The sequence below is a fragment of the Equus quagga genome, chromosome 11 (assembly GCF_021613505.1).
Source record: "Equus quagga isolate Etosha38 chromosome 11, UCLA_HA_Equagga_1.0, whole genome shotgun sequence".
Taxonomy (NCBI): Eukaryota; Metazoa; Chordata; class Mammalia; order Perissodactyla; family Equidae; genus Equus; species Equus quagga.
The window spans coordinates 22942340-22957407 of NC_060277.1; the positions used below are offsets into that span (position 1 = coordinate 22942340).

The 15068-nt window shown below is 36.1% G+C and overlaps 1 protein-coding gene across 2 annotated transcripts in view; it reads left to right on the forward strand.

Annotated features, from left to right (window-relative positions):
* The window catches only part of REV3L (REV3 like, DNA directed polymerase zeta catalytic subunit), a 172149-nt gene that overhangs the window by 2997 nt on the left and 154084 nt on the right, over window positions 1–15068 (forward strand). The window contains exon 1 of one of the 2 annotated variants that reach the window (XM_046674364.1): window positions 6814–6938. The exons of the other annotated variant lie outside the window; for it this stretch is intronic. The gene's annotated coding sequence lies outside the window, so the exon portion shown is untranslated. Of the gene's footprint in view, window positions 1–6813; window positions 6939–15068 lie in introns of those variants that run through there. 2 annotated transcript variants of the gene reach the window in all.

Below are 15068 nucleotides of genomic sequence, written 5' to 3' on the forward strand. Positions count from 1 at the left end.
GTAAATCCTGACTGATTTAATCCCTTGCTGACTGAGGATATTGATTTCTGAGAGATTCACTTAAATTTTCTTTGTGCGAATGATAGAATTATTTAAAAAAAACAAAAGCCGCTTCTGCTTTTCTTTCGCTCATCTTTAAAATATCTTGAACATTGTTTTGATATAGCAATGTGTTGAGCAGTATAACAACATTTTGGTAACTTGTTTTGATGAAGGGAAGCAAGGTTATAAATAACTAAAGTACGGGACAGTGTTTTTTCTCACTTAGATTGGATATGGGTGTGACTGCTGTGGGAATTCACTTCAAATAAAATCCTAAGACTTCATTGTGAGGACCCGACTCAGGTGGACCTGGGAAGCTGTCCAGTGTCCACATCCCAACTCTTGCTTAGTTGCTTGATGTAACTCACTTCATGTTGAGCTTAGACAGCTCTCTCAGTCTTCTCAGCACAGGGTTCAACAGAATTATTCTTTCGAAAAGCTTCCCTGCTGAGACGCAGAGTAGGAATGAATAGAAGAGTGTGAGTGAGATGTTCACAAAGCAAGTAATTAAACAAAGTAGGCCAAACAGACTATAGAGGGAGCTGCTTGTCTTTCAGATTACTGTAAGGAACTCTGCCAATCCCCACTCTGAGTCTTCCTCCAGCTAGTGAAAATTTTAGTAGACTGTTCTAGATGCTGACTGTGAAACATGAAATCAAGTTTTTCACATGAGAGAGAGACAATTCTGAAATGCTGTATAAATTTATGTAGTTGCTTAATAACTTCATTTTTTTAAATAAATTGGTGGCTTATTAAATGTTTGAGATGAGTACAGTTTTGAAAACTAGCATTTATCAAATACTCAGGTTACAAATAATTTCTCTAATAAAAATCTTGTTTGTTCATGGCCCCTTTCTTGCTAAACCACTTAAAAATATTTTAAGATCACATAATACCTATTTGATATAATTAGTAGATTTTTGAGGAACACTACTGAGATTTAGTGATTTACCACAAACAAAATTAGTCACTTTATTTAGTAGGTATTTGAAGCCCTGAGTAGCAAATTTTATTAGTTTTCTGTATTGTGTTTGATTTAAAATCACAATCAGGAAATCAGAGGCGTAAGCAGTAGCTCTCTTAGAGTCTTTGGACACAGTAGAATCTGGTAATACGTGATTCAGTTCATTCAGTGAACACTTAATGAGAATGTACTATGTGTATTGAGAGACTTTGTTAGGTACCATCAGTATGAACACCTTCTACCCTCCAGAAGCTCACAGTGTAGTAGGGACGATAGACATGTAAGTCGAACAAAGCTTGATTGGAGTATAATAGAAATGGGTATAAGACAAAGTGAAAACTCAAAGAAGGACACGTTCAGTGAGCACCTAGCAGGCAGACAGGGGAGTGAGTCAGGGAAGGCTTCATGAAGGAAGTATGGATTAAGTCATTTTAAAGGAATTTTAAAATTTAAAAATTCTGATAGAGGAACAGATACAAGGTAATTCACAAATGAAGAGAAAACTGCTCTTGGCAGGGCAGCTTGGCAATGCATATCAGAATCCTTAAAATGTTCTTTTTTGACCCCATAATTCTAGTTTTAGGGATTTTAATCTATGAATATAAATCTTTTGGCAAAATCTGAATTATCTTTTGAACCCATCTACTTCTTGTCATTATCCATCACCACCTTAGTCTAAAGTACTGGCATTTTTGGATGCGTTTACAATAGGCTCCTAATCTTGGCCTACCCCAGTCCACTCTGTTCCCTTCTACTCTGTTTTCTACACTGTAATCAGAGGGATCTTTTCAAAATGCAAACCTGATTATATCACCTACTACTTGAGATGCTTCAGTAGCTTTCCCTTGCATTTAGGATAAGGACAAAGCTACATGTCTTATGTGGTGGCGTCTACATATCTTACAAGGTCTTGCATAGTCTGGCCCCTACCTTTCTATCCAGTCATGGCTTGAGCCATGTTCTTCTTGCCTTGCTCTTTGTGTTCCAGCCATATTGGCCTTATTTCAGTCCCTTATTCTTGCCATGCTCCCTCCCACAATGAGGCCTTTGTACCTGCTGTTCCCTCTGCCTAGAATGTTTTTCCTTTTCCTTCACCTAAACTCCAATTTATCTTTCCTCAGGGAAGCCTTCCCTATCATAGACTCTCAAAGTTCCATAAACTCTGCTTCATAACACCTGCTGTAGTTGTAACTTTATATATGTTGGAGATCCATGTCTGTTTTTCCCGATAACCTCCATAAATGCTGGTAATGTGTTCATTTTTGCTCACCATTGTGGAGTCAGTGCTTACTACAGTGCTTGAAACTCAAGCATTTGTTGCAAGAATTATTCAGTAGATGATAGTCGTCACAGAGAACAACCCCAGATATCCAACAGTGGGGAAATGGTTGCATAAATTGGGCATATTCATATAGTAGAATTTGTCATTAAAATCATGTTTTAGGAGAATATAAAATAATATGGATAAATGCTGTCAATATAGTATGTGAAAAAAATCAGTTTATGAATAGTTATTTATTAAGAATGCGGAAAGGAATTACCAAAATGTAAAGGTTGGTTATCTCTGGGAGGTGTTTTTTGTATTTTTCAGATTTTCTACAGAGAACTGTATTGATTTTATAATTAAAAACTATTCGTGTACCAAATTAAGGAAAAATTGGCTTTCTAGATATGGTTCAGAAATACTGTAAAAAAGATTTGGGATTCATATTGAGCTCCAAAATAAGTCAACCAAAATGCACGATTGCATGGTAATAGTGTTGAACTTGATTATATAAATTCAATTTAGGAACTGCAAAATGATTTTTATATTGAAGCAAGCCAGTAATTTCTGGTTTTATTATACCAATTTATATGTAAACTGATTTTAATGTTAAAATGCTTTGACAAGTAGTGTGGTTTTGGCACATGACAGCAATGAAACAGAGCAAAGGCCAGAAACTGACTCAAATATGTATAAGAACTTAGTATATGGTAATGGATGCTACCTTTACCTATCAGTAGGGAAAAGAAGAATTATTTAATAAACAGTGTTGAGACAGCCAGTTAGTCATCTGGAAAAATAAAAAGTTGGCTTCCAGCTGAGTCAAAGATTTAAATGTAAAAACAAAAAATGTAGGATAATTGGGGCCAGCCCCGTGGCCAAGTGGTTAAGTTTGCACACTCTGCTTCAGTGGCCCAGGGTTCACCAGTTGGGATCCTGGGCACAGACCTACACACTGCTCATCAAGCGATGCTGTGGTGGCATCTCACAGAGAAGAAGTAGAATGACTTGCAACTAGGAGATACAACTATGTCCTGGGGCTTTGGGGAGAAAAAAAAAAAAGGAAGATTGGCAACAGATGTTAGTTCAGGGCCAATCTTCCTCACCAAAAAAAAACCTTAAAAAAGTAGGATAATTATTTTTAATATAAATCTAGGAATGGCAAAGACCTTTCAAAGCATCAAACAACTGAAGCCAGATTGCTGAATTTTACAACATGAAAATAAAATTCCGTATAGAGAAGAAAATCATAAAGTTAAAAGAGAAACAGACTAGTAAATCTTATTTGTACGTTTTTCTCAAAGGACTAATTTTCTCTTAATATGCAAAGAGCTCCCAGAAAATAATCCAGTAGAAAAAATGAGCAAAGAGAATTCATATGAAAAGATGTGCAACTTTATTTATAATGAAGATGTAAATTAAAGCTACAACAAACCATTTATCACCTATCAAATTAGGAAAGATTGATTACATAGTATAACTTGGGGAGAATGAGAGAAAGGGGAAATGGGCATTCTCATACATTGCTGGTGGGAATATAAAGTGTTCATTTTCTATGGAAAGCGATTTGGAAATCATTTTCAAAATTAAAAATGCACATATATTTTGATCTAGCAATTTCATTCAAGGGTTTTATCTTCTAAAAGATTTTATGTATGTTTCAAATGAACATGTAAGAATATTTGTGGCAGTATTTGTCATTGCAAAAGATTGGAAACAACCTAAACATAAGCTAGTAGGGAAGTGGATAAGTAAATTATGGCATCATCTATTCAATGGAACATTAGGCAGACCTTAAAAATAATGAGGGAACACTGTGTGTACTGCTATGGTGCATGTCTGAGATCTATTAAGAGGAAAAAAGCAAGATGCAGGACTCCATGTATAGTATGCTGCCATCTGTGGTTTAAAATATGTGTGTATATATCTGAAAGGCTATGAGAATTTGATAACGATGGTTCCCTCCAGTAAGGGGAACTGGTGGCCTAGAGGACAAAGGTGGGAGACTAAATTTTTTTTAATACAGTTTGGTAATTTTTGAGTATTATTTTTTTACCATGTGCATGTAATATCTATTCAGAGTTGATTTTTTAAAGTTGTGCTTACAGGAATTGGTAAGGAAGAACGAAAATAAAAGTCCATAGTAATTGTAAACAGTTGTCAAATGGTTACTGCAATACTGTTTATTTTAGTTTTTGCTAGAGGTCTTCCCATTCAGAGCCTCCAGTTGATGTTATGTGGCTCACTAACACAGGGAGAGTGGCTTTAGTGGAGTGGGGTCTGAAGGAAGGCTGTGGGGTTCCTGTAAGCGGATAGCATGATGAGCAACAACCAGCGGTTACTGCTGCTTTTGATGTTTGAAGGAGGTGCTTTACTATTTGGAATCTGCTCCAGCCAGCTACAGAGTGTGTGGCTGCCTCTTGTGGAGAAGGGATGATGGAGCTGCTATTGGAGTTGGTAGTATTCCAGGTGCCTGAGGAGCATGTCACCCAGAGCACGGGGCAGCCCACTGAAGATGAGAGGACAGGGTAGCAGGGATGTTGCCTTTTGGAGCCCCAGTCTAGGCCTGAATTTCTGTATTCGCCTGTGTGGGATCCTCCTAGCCATGTGCATCTAATGTGCCATTTAGCTTGCTGCAAGGTGACTGCCTAAATAGTGCATGTATGTTCTGCAAAAATAAAGCATCATTGTTATTTTGAAATATTGTTCCTGATGTGGAAAAAGTTGGATTTGAGATTCATTCATATTATTACAAACTTCATTTAAATTTTAATTTTTCATCTATAATTATATAAAGAAAATGTGATAAATTTTTTTCACCAAGCACCATGTCGATGCCTCCAAATGCCCTCCTGTTGGCCAGTGTGCTGAGCAAATATTATTTACAATGTGAAAAAGGTTGGGAAACACTGTTCTGGTCAAATCCTCTCATTTTATATAAAGAAAACTGCAATCTAGGTAGGTAAGCTCAGGGATTTGTCCAGCGTCCTATAGTTTTGGGTCTGGGGCTTGGTCTGAAAACTGGGGGTCTTGACTCTCAGTTCTCACTGCCTCCCACTGGTACCCCAAACCTGAGGGAAAATTGGAAGAAGGCATTGATGAAAGATGAATATACAGAACCTTAGAAGAATTATTAAAAGAACTGCATGTACACAGTTTAGAAATCTTTGAGGGCCTCCTGTGTCCAATAGTGCTTAGAATCTTCCTGTAGAATAGGTTGTAGTAGGATTTGTTTTGAGATGATTGTACCTATCTCCTTTAAAAAAAAGAAGAACAAATAAAGGTTAGACTATAGCAAGAGGAATTTAGGATGGATGTAAACAAAAATTGGTACTAGAATTGTATGTGTACAGTTTTTCAAAGAAAAGGGAAATGTATCAGGAGACATTTCAAGTTCCTGTGCTGTAGTGAAATTTTCTCTCACCTGGCTTTTGATTGGATTAGAATTTGTTCAATTAAAAATAACATGAGTGAAAAAGTAGGTTGGGGTTAAACAGGCTTCAAAGAATGTTGCCATTAGCCCTAGATATTTCAAAGAAATACTTAGAAACTTTTTTAGGTAAGGGATATGGTATGGTGTATGTCATTTTGATACCTGGCTGCCATTCTGACACCACAGTGATACTAAATAAAAGAGGAAATAATGGGAGTTCAGGTACAGTAAACTTTGGGTAAAATTGTGTTAACTTATGGTTTCCAGGTAAGATACAGCTAAGGCGGGAATAGGTGTTTTAGGCAATTAAAAGAAAGCTCCGCTGTCCAAACATAAAGTGGATGCATTTTTGAGACAAACACTAGTTATAGTAAAAGTAAAACCCTCTTAATGACAGTCTATTTAACCTTTTGGTGTGTGGAGATTTTTTGGGGATTTTTCTTGGTCATTCTTTTCAAGTTTTCCAGATGATCTTTTGTGTTTCTTCTAGTTCTCTGTAGATTTTTAAATATTTCATTTTTTTTAAATGAAAAATATTTTGTTGCTTAATTAGTATTGGCAAACTGGACTGTTTTCTGCAGCAGAAATTGAGTATATGCCTAGCAGAGTAAATTCTGAGAAAAAAGGGGAGTAATTGCCATTGGAAAACTTAGGGGTTTTTTGGGTCCAATTCTGTTTTCTTTTTTAAATGATAGTTGTGGGAATTACTAAGAATTTGAGGTCAATTTTCTTGGGGGCAGTTATTTAATTTTCTTTGGGTTGAGAGAACATTTACTATATAAACGATTCAAATAATAAAGGAAAGCGTGTTACCTCAAAAATGCTTGTGTAATATATAATAGTATAACAAGAGTTTTCTATTTTTCTTCCATTTATTACAATTTCCAAGGAAGTATAACAGGAATTAAAAGAAATATCTTATTTTGTATATATATTTACACTTCAAAGTAATTTATATATTAAATTAGGTTTTGTTTGAGATGGTGAAACGAAAGAGTTTGTAAGTAAGAATACATGTTGATATGTGAAAAAATGTGAAATTAAAACATGTTGGCATACTCCTAGTTTCTCAGAACAAGAAAATGACTAATCTAAATTTCATTTCAGAATAAAAACCAAGACAAGCCACATAAAAGCAACCTAAAAATTAAACTGTCATCATATTATTTGTTTTAAAACTATGGAATAATATATCTGAGGAAGATTTCTCTCAAAATTGTTTTTCTCAATTTCAAGTAAGTAATTTATTTTGGTTAATATATTGGGGATGAGGGGGGTGGGGGTGAGCCTTGGCATTGAAATTGATAAATCCTACTCATCCTTGAAGTAACAACTCAAATATCAATCTCTTTAAAGCCAGCTGTGACCCTTTGCCCATTTCCAAAAGATCATCTCTTTGGTTTCCCATAGTCCTGGCCCCCTTTCACATTGCTGATAAAGGACTGACACTGGGTGTTGTGTTTGTCTGTGGGTGTAATAGTCACATGGCGCTACCCTCCTATGCCTTCCCCCCCCCCGCCCATACCCTTCACACTGCTTTCTGCTGCTGAGAGACCCTGGGCAAGTTATTTTACTTCTATGAGCTTTAATTTCCTCCTCTGTAAAATGAGTTTTAATAATTTCCACCTCATTGGATTATTATGGTTAAATACAATAACCTGCAAGTGTCTGGCTTATATAGTAACATAAATGTTACTTTCCTTGCCCTTCTGACTCCACAGTCTGCCACATTACTTCATGAATGCTAAGTACTCTTTAAAATATTTGAATTGAGTTCAAATGAAAATTCCATTTTTGTAGGATTTATTTGTTCCTCACAATAGTATAAATACCTGCACATTGTGGTATAAGGCTGTTTATAGTCGGTCCCTGACTCATGTCTACAGGCTAGGTAATTACCTGTTTAAGAACACATTTTAAAAAATTGACTTTTTTTATAAGTACCCCGCTCAGGCCTGAGTTTTCTTCTTTAACTGTTGATGTGTGTGTATATATATGTAGACAGGCCTGATCTTTCCTTGAAAAAGGGCAGTGTTAAGTCATCGATCAAGGAGTAACTACAGTTTTCCAGTGCTGCGGATTAGGTTAAGTGTATTTCTTGTGAAAGCTTTATTTTCCAAAGCCGTCAGTAGTGCCTTCTTTTTTTAAAATGATGGTAGAACGTGTTGAGAGTATGTGCACCAGAGATCACAATAAAGATGATGGTAGGATTTACTGCTCTCTTCTTGTTTTTGCCTTTTGTGAAGTTGTAACACACACAAAAATTGAAACCTTTGGTTTTTAAACTTATTTGAGATTGTGGAATGTGGACCAAATGAATTCATTATTGCCAGGAGTTTTGATGCTCTTCACCATATTTTTCCTACATATATTCCCAGGTTTGGTTTTGTTTTATTTTGGTTTTTAGTAACATTGTCTTTTAATTTTTTTCATGAAGTCATTAGAAAAATTTTCAAATTAATTTTGATGATTCATACCTTGGTTGATGATGCTTAGTGATTTTAAAATAGAAGCCAGGGTTAGTCAAAAGACCTTAATTTGATATCGTTTACTAACAGGTGATAGAACGTTTATTGAGCCCTTGCTTTGTGCCCTGTTCTGAGTGATTTAATCTTCACAACAATGGTATAAAATAGGTATTATTATCTCCATTTTACAGTTGAGGAAATAAGGCATGGAGAGGTCAATTAACTTTTGCCTGAAGTTATTCAGCATATGTTTATCTCTTAGCATGTGAAGATTAAAATGAAGGAACATGTGTTAGGCCATTACCTGCCTAAACAGAGAAAGCAAAATATGAGATGTATGCTTCCTGACACTTCCAGAATTTGAGATTAGCCGTTATTGAGGTGTGACAGTGACTGTGAATATATTCTTATTCACTATTTTTTTGTGGTAGTATACCTTGGTACTCTTTACTGACCCATTTGTTTCTGAGTAATATTAATGTCTCCTCTCAAATTCATCTTCCCATTTGGACTGAATTGTTTTGTTTCATGTGTATGTTTATAAGGTGATAGGACTTTACTATCAATCTGATATAAAATATTTTTATAAGTTTAGTTTAATTAAACAAGTAGTATATGAATGTATTCTTATGAAATTTAAAAAACAGAAACAAGTAAAGCAAAAATTTTCCTTGTCCACCAATCCTATTCCCCTCCCAACTTGCATCAGTTTTTTTGTTTTTGTTTTTGCTGAGGAAGATTCACCTAAGCTAATGTCCGTTGCCAATCTTCCTCTTTTTGTATGTGAGCGGCTGCCACAGCATGGCCACTAACAGATGATTGGTGTAGATTTGTGCCAGGAACTGAACCTGGGCAGCTGAAGTAGAGCATGCCGAGCTTAATCATTAGGCCGCCGGGGCTGGCCTCCACCTGTATTAGTCTTTGCATAACAAACCTCCCCAAAACTTAGTGATGATGTGAAACAGTAGCCATTTCTTAGCCCAAGATTCTGGGCTAGGCTCAGTTGCAGTTCTGCTTTTGCTTCTGGCTGGGCTTGCTTCTGGGGCTGCAATCAGCTGATAAGTCGTCAACTAGAAGCTGATTGGTCTAGGATGTCTTCACTCATATGTCTGGATTCTGGGGCTGGCTGTTGGCTGGGGTGGTGGAGGGCCTTGTGTCTCTAGCTGACTAGCCTTCACCTGGGGGCACTAGTAGTGGTTACAGGAACAGCAAGTGAAGGCAAGCCCCATATATTTTCTGTTTTCCCATGAACCAAAGCAAATCATGTGGCCAAGCCCAGAGTCAGTGTGGGGAGGGGTTTCCTAAGAGTGTGTGACTCATGAGTGGGCCATTACTGCAACAGTCTACTATACCACTCTTGCTGGCTGCCTCATTTTTCTGGAAACATTTGCCAGAGTGCTGGTGCCCTGATCTTAAAAAACTGTACTGTTTATGTAAGCAGTGTATTCAACAATTCAGATAAATTTAGTTAATTCCTTGTTCTTGTTTTATTCCATTCTCATCATCCCTTAGCATCATTCCTGGTCCCATTCACACAACAAATATTTATTGAGCACCTACTAAGAGCACAATGAGGTATCATGGGATGAGCAGCAGATGGAGCCAGAGTGCTGTGTTCATCATCCAGGTTTCTTAAACTTGCCCACCTATCTGCTTCATTATGTGAACAAAATTCTATAAAAGCTGACAATTATAACAATTTTTTGAAAATCACCAACAGCCCATACTGGGCTGAATATGTCTTGTGTTCTACAATTTTTAAATGTCCTACGAGGATTTCGTTGAGTGAGAAAAACTGTGATACAGAGGTTGTTTCGATCTGTACTCCCACCAGCAATATGAGACTTTTTTCATGTCTTCACCAAGATTGTGTTCTCAAATGTTTTGATCTTTGCCAATTTGACAGGTAAAAACATGGATCTCAGTGTAGTTTTAAATTGTATTTCTTTTATTTTGAGTGATATCGAGTGCCTTTCTATATGCTTGAGAGCCATTTGTATTTCCTTCTCCGTGTACTACTTGTTTGTCTTTAATTTTTTTTTTAACCTACTTTCCTGTTGAAAGTCTTGGTCTTTTGCTTATTAATTCCAAGGAGCTCTTCATATATTAGGAATTGGTTTCCCTCTGAGGTGAATTGCAAATATTTTTCTCAGTTTGTTTATCCTTATGGTAAATACCTTTTATTTAATTTTCTTTCATCTTTATAAAGAACTTTTATATCTTAAGTGAGGCTTTTAGATCATGTTTAGTTGAAGTTAGGTTTAAATATTAGGCACACGAATGGAACAAAAAGATCCCAACTTTATCACATCTTATTTAGAGAACTTACCTTTTAAAACTCTGTGACTTAAAATGAACAGTTTCAAAAGGATCCTATCTTTGATTTACTTTTTTCTCTTCTAGGTTTGGTTCTGTCATGAGACCACTCCTTTTGACAGACCAATCCAAGAAGTAGGATCATCCTTTGGAGAGCTATTTTTAGATAGACTGTTGTAGCATAGATGGAAAATACTTTGTTTCACTTAGGATCCATCGTTAATAATGTTGCTTTGATTCTCATCTACTTCAGTTTGTGTGTGTGTGAGTAATGTGTACAACACATATATAGTTGTAGTGGTTCAGGCAATGCTCTAACTCATATATAACCCTTTACCTATGCAGCTAGCCTTTATTATTTATTAGGGTGGCTAGATCAGGCAAGCATTTACCCAGTGGGCCCCGTAGAAGAAAGACAGACAGTGACGTTTTTTAAGAAAGCAATAATGCCACCCACTACCCAAATAATATCCTGCATTTTTAATAAGATAGAGGGGAGCTAGGAAAGGGCAGCAGAGGCATCTGCTCCTGTGTATTATCTGACATTATGAAATACTTTGACTTCTTCCCTGGACTTCTATATGAAAAGGGAATTAGAAAACTGAGAGGCTGGACAGATGAGTATGTTTTGAGTCATTTAGTAGAGTTTTCAAAAGTTTTTAAAGTAGGTAGACCCTTTCTTCATATGTAATTTTGCCAGCAGCATCAAAAAAGCAAAAATAAACAGAAATCTTAAAATGATTTATCGTGGGGAATGGTTGAAAACCAATTTTTGCCATGCTTTATGTAGTTTTTATTTTTTAAAGTTATTGAGGTGTTCTTTAGGGTCTATCATATCATCAGTATCTTTATAAATGTTTCATTGATAATTAAAGTTTTCTGTTTATTTATACCAAATTGTTGACTTACTATCATTTCCTTGATTAATCCTTTTTAAAAAATTAACATTTCTGATGTTGACATCTCACAATGTGTACATTTAATACACATAAATACATAAATTTTCCCTCCTGGACAGCTGATATTAAATTGATGGGACATCTTATAATAGATGAGTTTCTAAAGAAAATATGACACTTTGTAATTTGTTTTCATCCTCTATATACTTATATCTCATCTGTCATGAAATGGGCTTGTTTCCCACTTCCATTTTGTTCTTCACTTTTTCTTTACATCTCTAAAGTTTCATAACTGATATGTCTTTTATAGCAGTGCTTTTCAAACTATTCGTGGTGGAGCATCAATATTTTTTCTGATACTTTAAAATATATTAAAAGTGGGGTCTGGCCCTGTGGCATAATGGTTAAGTTCAGTATGTTCTGCTTCAGCAACCCAGGTTTGCAGGTTCAGATCTCTGGTCCAGACCTACACCACTCATCAACCATGTTTTGGTGGTGACCCCCATATAAGAAGTCGAGGAGGGGCTGGCCCCATGGCCGAGTGGTTAAGTTCGCGTGCTCCGCTGCAGGCGGCCCAGTGTTTCATTGGTTCGAATCCTGGGCGCGGACATGGCACTGCTCATCAAACCACGCTGAGGCAGCGTCCCACATGCCACAACTAGATGGACCCACAACAAAGAATTACAACTATGTACTGGGGGGGCTTTGGGGAGAAAAAGGGAAAAAATAATAAAATCTTTAAAAAAAAAAGTGGAGGAACATTGGCACAGATGTTAGCTTAGGGGTAATCTTTCTCAGCAAAAAAAAAAAAAAGTCAGTTACTGGAAAAGTGAAATGAAAAAGAAAAACCAACAAGCAGAATACAAGCTTCCTTTTTTATTATTATATTAAACAGGTATAGAATTCCCCTTTTAGATTATCTAAATGCTTACTTTCAAGTTTTATACTTGTCTTGTTGCAGACCTATAACGAACAGCTATAGACCTAGACAGTATTTGAGTTGCACTGTAGATATCTTTTCATCAATCTAAAGAGACCCTTTATTTCTTTTTCTTCTTGAATCCTACTTCTCATCCCATGTCAAAATTGTTATTCCTGTTTCCTTTTAGTTTGACTATTTCCTCAATAATCATTCATTGCCTGTCACCGTTTTTAATCCTTTTTGTGTCACTTCATTTTTTTAACCCCGTCTGAGTATCTTTCTAATAGGGAGATTTTAAACAATAAAAGTTTGTTATAATTGATGTGTTTGGTTTTTACTCCTTTAATTTTACACTTTTTAATAATTTTATTTTATGCTTTCCTTTGGTTTTTGTTTTGTACGACATAGACCTTGTTTTATGTATTTTATTTTTTTAAAAGCATAGATACAGAAATCATTTTTAAAAGCATCTGTACAGAAATGTAGTTGTAATTATAACATTCAAAAACAAAAGTATTATTTTCTTTTCTATAACACAAGGAATTTAGCTTATTTTAGCTTTTTAATGCTCTCAGCTCCCCAAGTTAATCTTTAACTTATAAATGTTGAATGTTTTAAACTGTATATCATCTCTTTCAAAAAGTTTTAGCTTATGTGTTCAGTTTCGGTAGAGCAGTTTCACCTGTACATATTAATTTGGTATGGAGCACCACCACTAATCTCTTTATATGACTCTTTGATATCCATTCTTGAGTTCCAATTTTTATTCTCTTTTTAGGTTGCCTCAAATTTGTTTTCAGGTACTATTTTTCAGGAGATACACTTGTGGGTTACTTTTCTGAACCCTGGAATATCTGAAAATGGCTTTTTTGTTCCTGAATGTTTTAATGACAGCATGGCTCAGTATGGTATTCGTGTGTCCCAGCTTTTTCCTTTAAAATTCTCTGAACATTATTCTGGTGTCTTTTAATTTTGACTGAGACGGGAAAATCCTTTTGATGTGGAGAAGTGGGTGCTTTTTATTTGGGGTTAGCTGTTCTGTTATACCTTTGGTTATTGTTTCTGTTCCATATGTTATGCTGTTTCTTTTTGAAAGAAATACCCATTATTTATGGATTGGATCACATTTCTTTTTTATACTTGTCCTCCGTCTTAATTTTTAACTTCTTCCTTTCGCATTCTTGGGGAACATTTTTGTTTTCATCTTCTGTGTTACTGATATGTCTTTCTGCAGTATTGACTTTGTTCTTTCTCATCTCGAAAGTGGATTTTAATTTTGTTCTTTATATTCTTTCCTTTTTCCTTATCTCTTAGGGTTCCATCTGTATCTTAGTCTGCATATGTTTCTTGTGTGTTTATTCCTTCCTAGTGTTCTTAACTGATCATCTTTCCTTATGAAAAGATGTTTCACAGAAACTTAATTTTGTTGTATCTTACTGAAGACATACAGAAAATACTTTCTACATTTCGTCTGTTTCCCAATGTAAATTATCACAGATTCTTCTCTTTGGCGTTTTGAGAAGATATGTTATGTATGCTGTTGAATATTTATATAGGTCCCATACTTAGCGGTCTGTGAACAAGAAGCTGTTTATCCAGCACTGGTGTTTTGCCAGTAGGCAGAGTATGGAGAGTCCACTTAGTTGTCGTCATTTTCCACTTATAAGCTGATAGAATCAGCCTCCCAGATATACAGAACTAATAATTGTGGACAACGCTTAGATGAAAACATTCATCTAGTATGCCTCTACTGGATTGAGGTTTAAGAGTTTTCCCCTGTTCTCACCGCGCAGTCTCTGTGTCTTGTGAGAACAAACTTATTCCTGATAGCCTGAGGCAGTATGTTTTTTGGGGGCTTTTTGTTTGTATTTAACCAGAGCATTACATGAAAGTCTCCAGGTTGTAAAGGCCCTTTGGGCTTTTTGATGATTTAATCAGTCACACAAGCTAATTCAACATCCAGGATGGAGAGGGCTTTGCCCCATCAGTTATGTTGATATTGGGAATTGTCTTTTTAGAATAGATGAAAAACGAGAGGTATTCAGTGAGAGAATACAACCTTAGACATCTCAGAAAGTTTTTAGTAGGCATCTGGTTTCTTTTGGAGCAGACTGTTTCTCCAAGATGGAAAATAGGGTTGTATATCTTTTTTTTTTTTTTCTTTTGAGGAAGATTAGCCCTGAGCTAACTACTGCCAGTCCTCCTCTTTTTGCTGAGGAAGCCTGGCCCTGAGCTAACATCCGTGCCCATCTTCCTCTATTTTATACGTGGGACACCTACCACAGCATGGCTTTTGCCAAGCAGTGCCATGTCCACACCTGGGATCCGAACCGGTGAACCCCGGGCCGCTGAGAAGTGGAAGGTGCACACTTAACCGCTGCACCACCAGGCCAGCCCCAGGGTTGTATATCTTAAATATTTTAGTGAAAAATTGGGAGAAGGGTTATTCTGTATTTCATTGGTTCTAAAAAGTGTGTTTCCCCCCGTTTCTATATCTCAGTAATGGGGATGTGTTTTACAATCAGTGGTGCACCGTATATAATTAGCAGCATTTGTTGTTTCTTGGCAGTGCAAAAATTAATGATGTCTTAGAATCATTGGCATCTTAGAGTCATTGAAATATATTAATAGATGTTTAGCTCAGTGCCATTCTAAACTGAATCTCCCTATTTGTTGTGAGTAAAGAGTTAATAATAGCTTTTCTTTTCTCTGGACAACTGGGGCCTTGGGTTAACTTCCTAGTTTTATTCACCTGGAAAC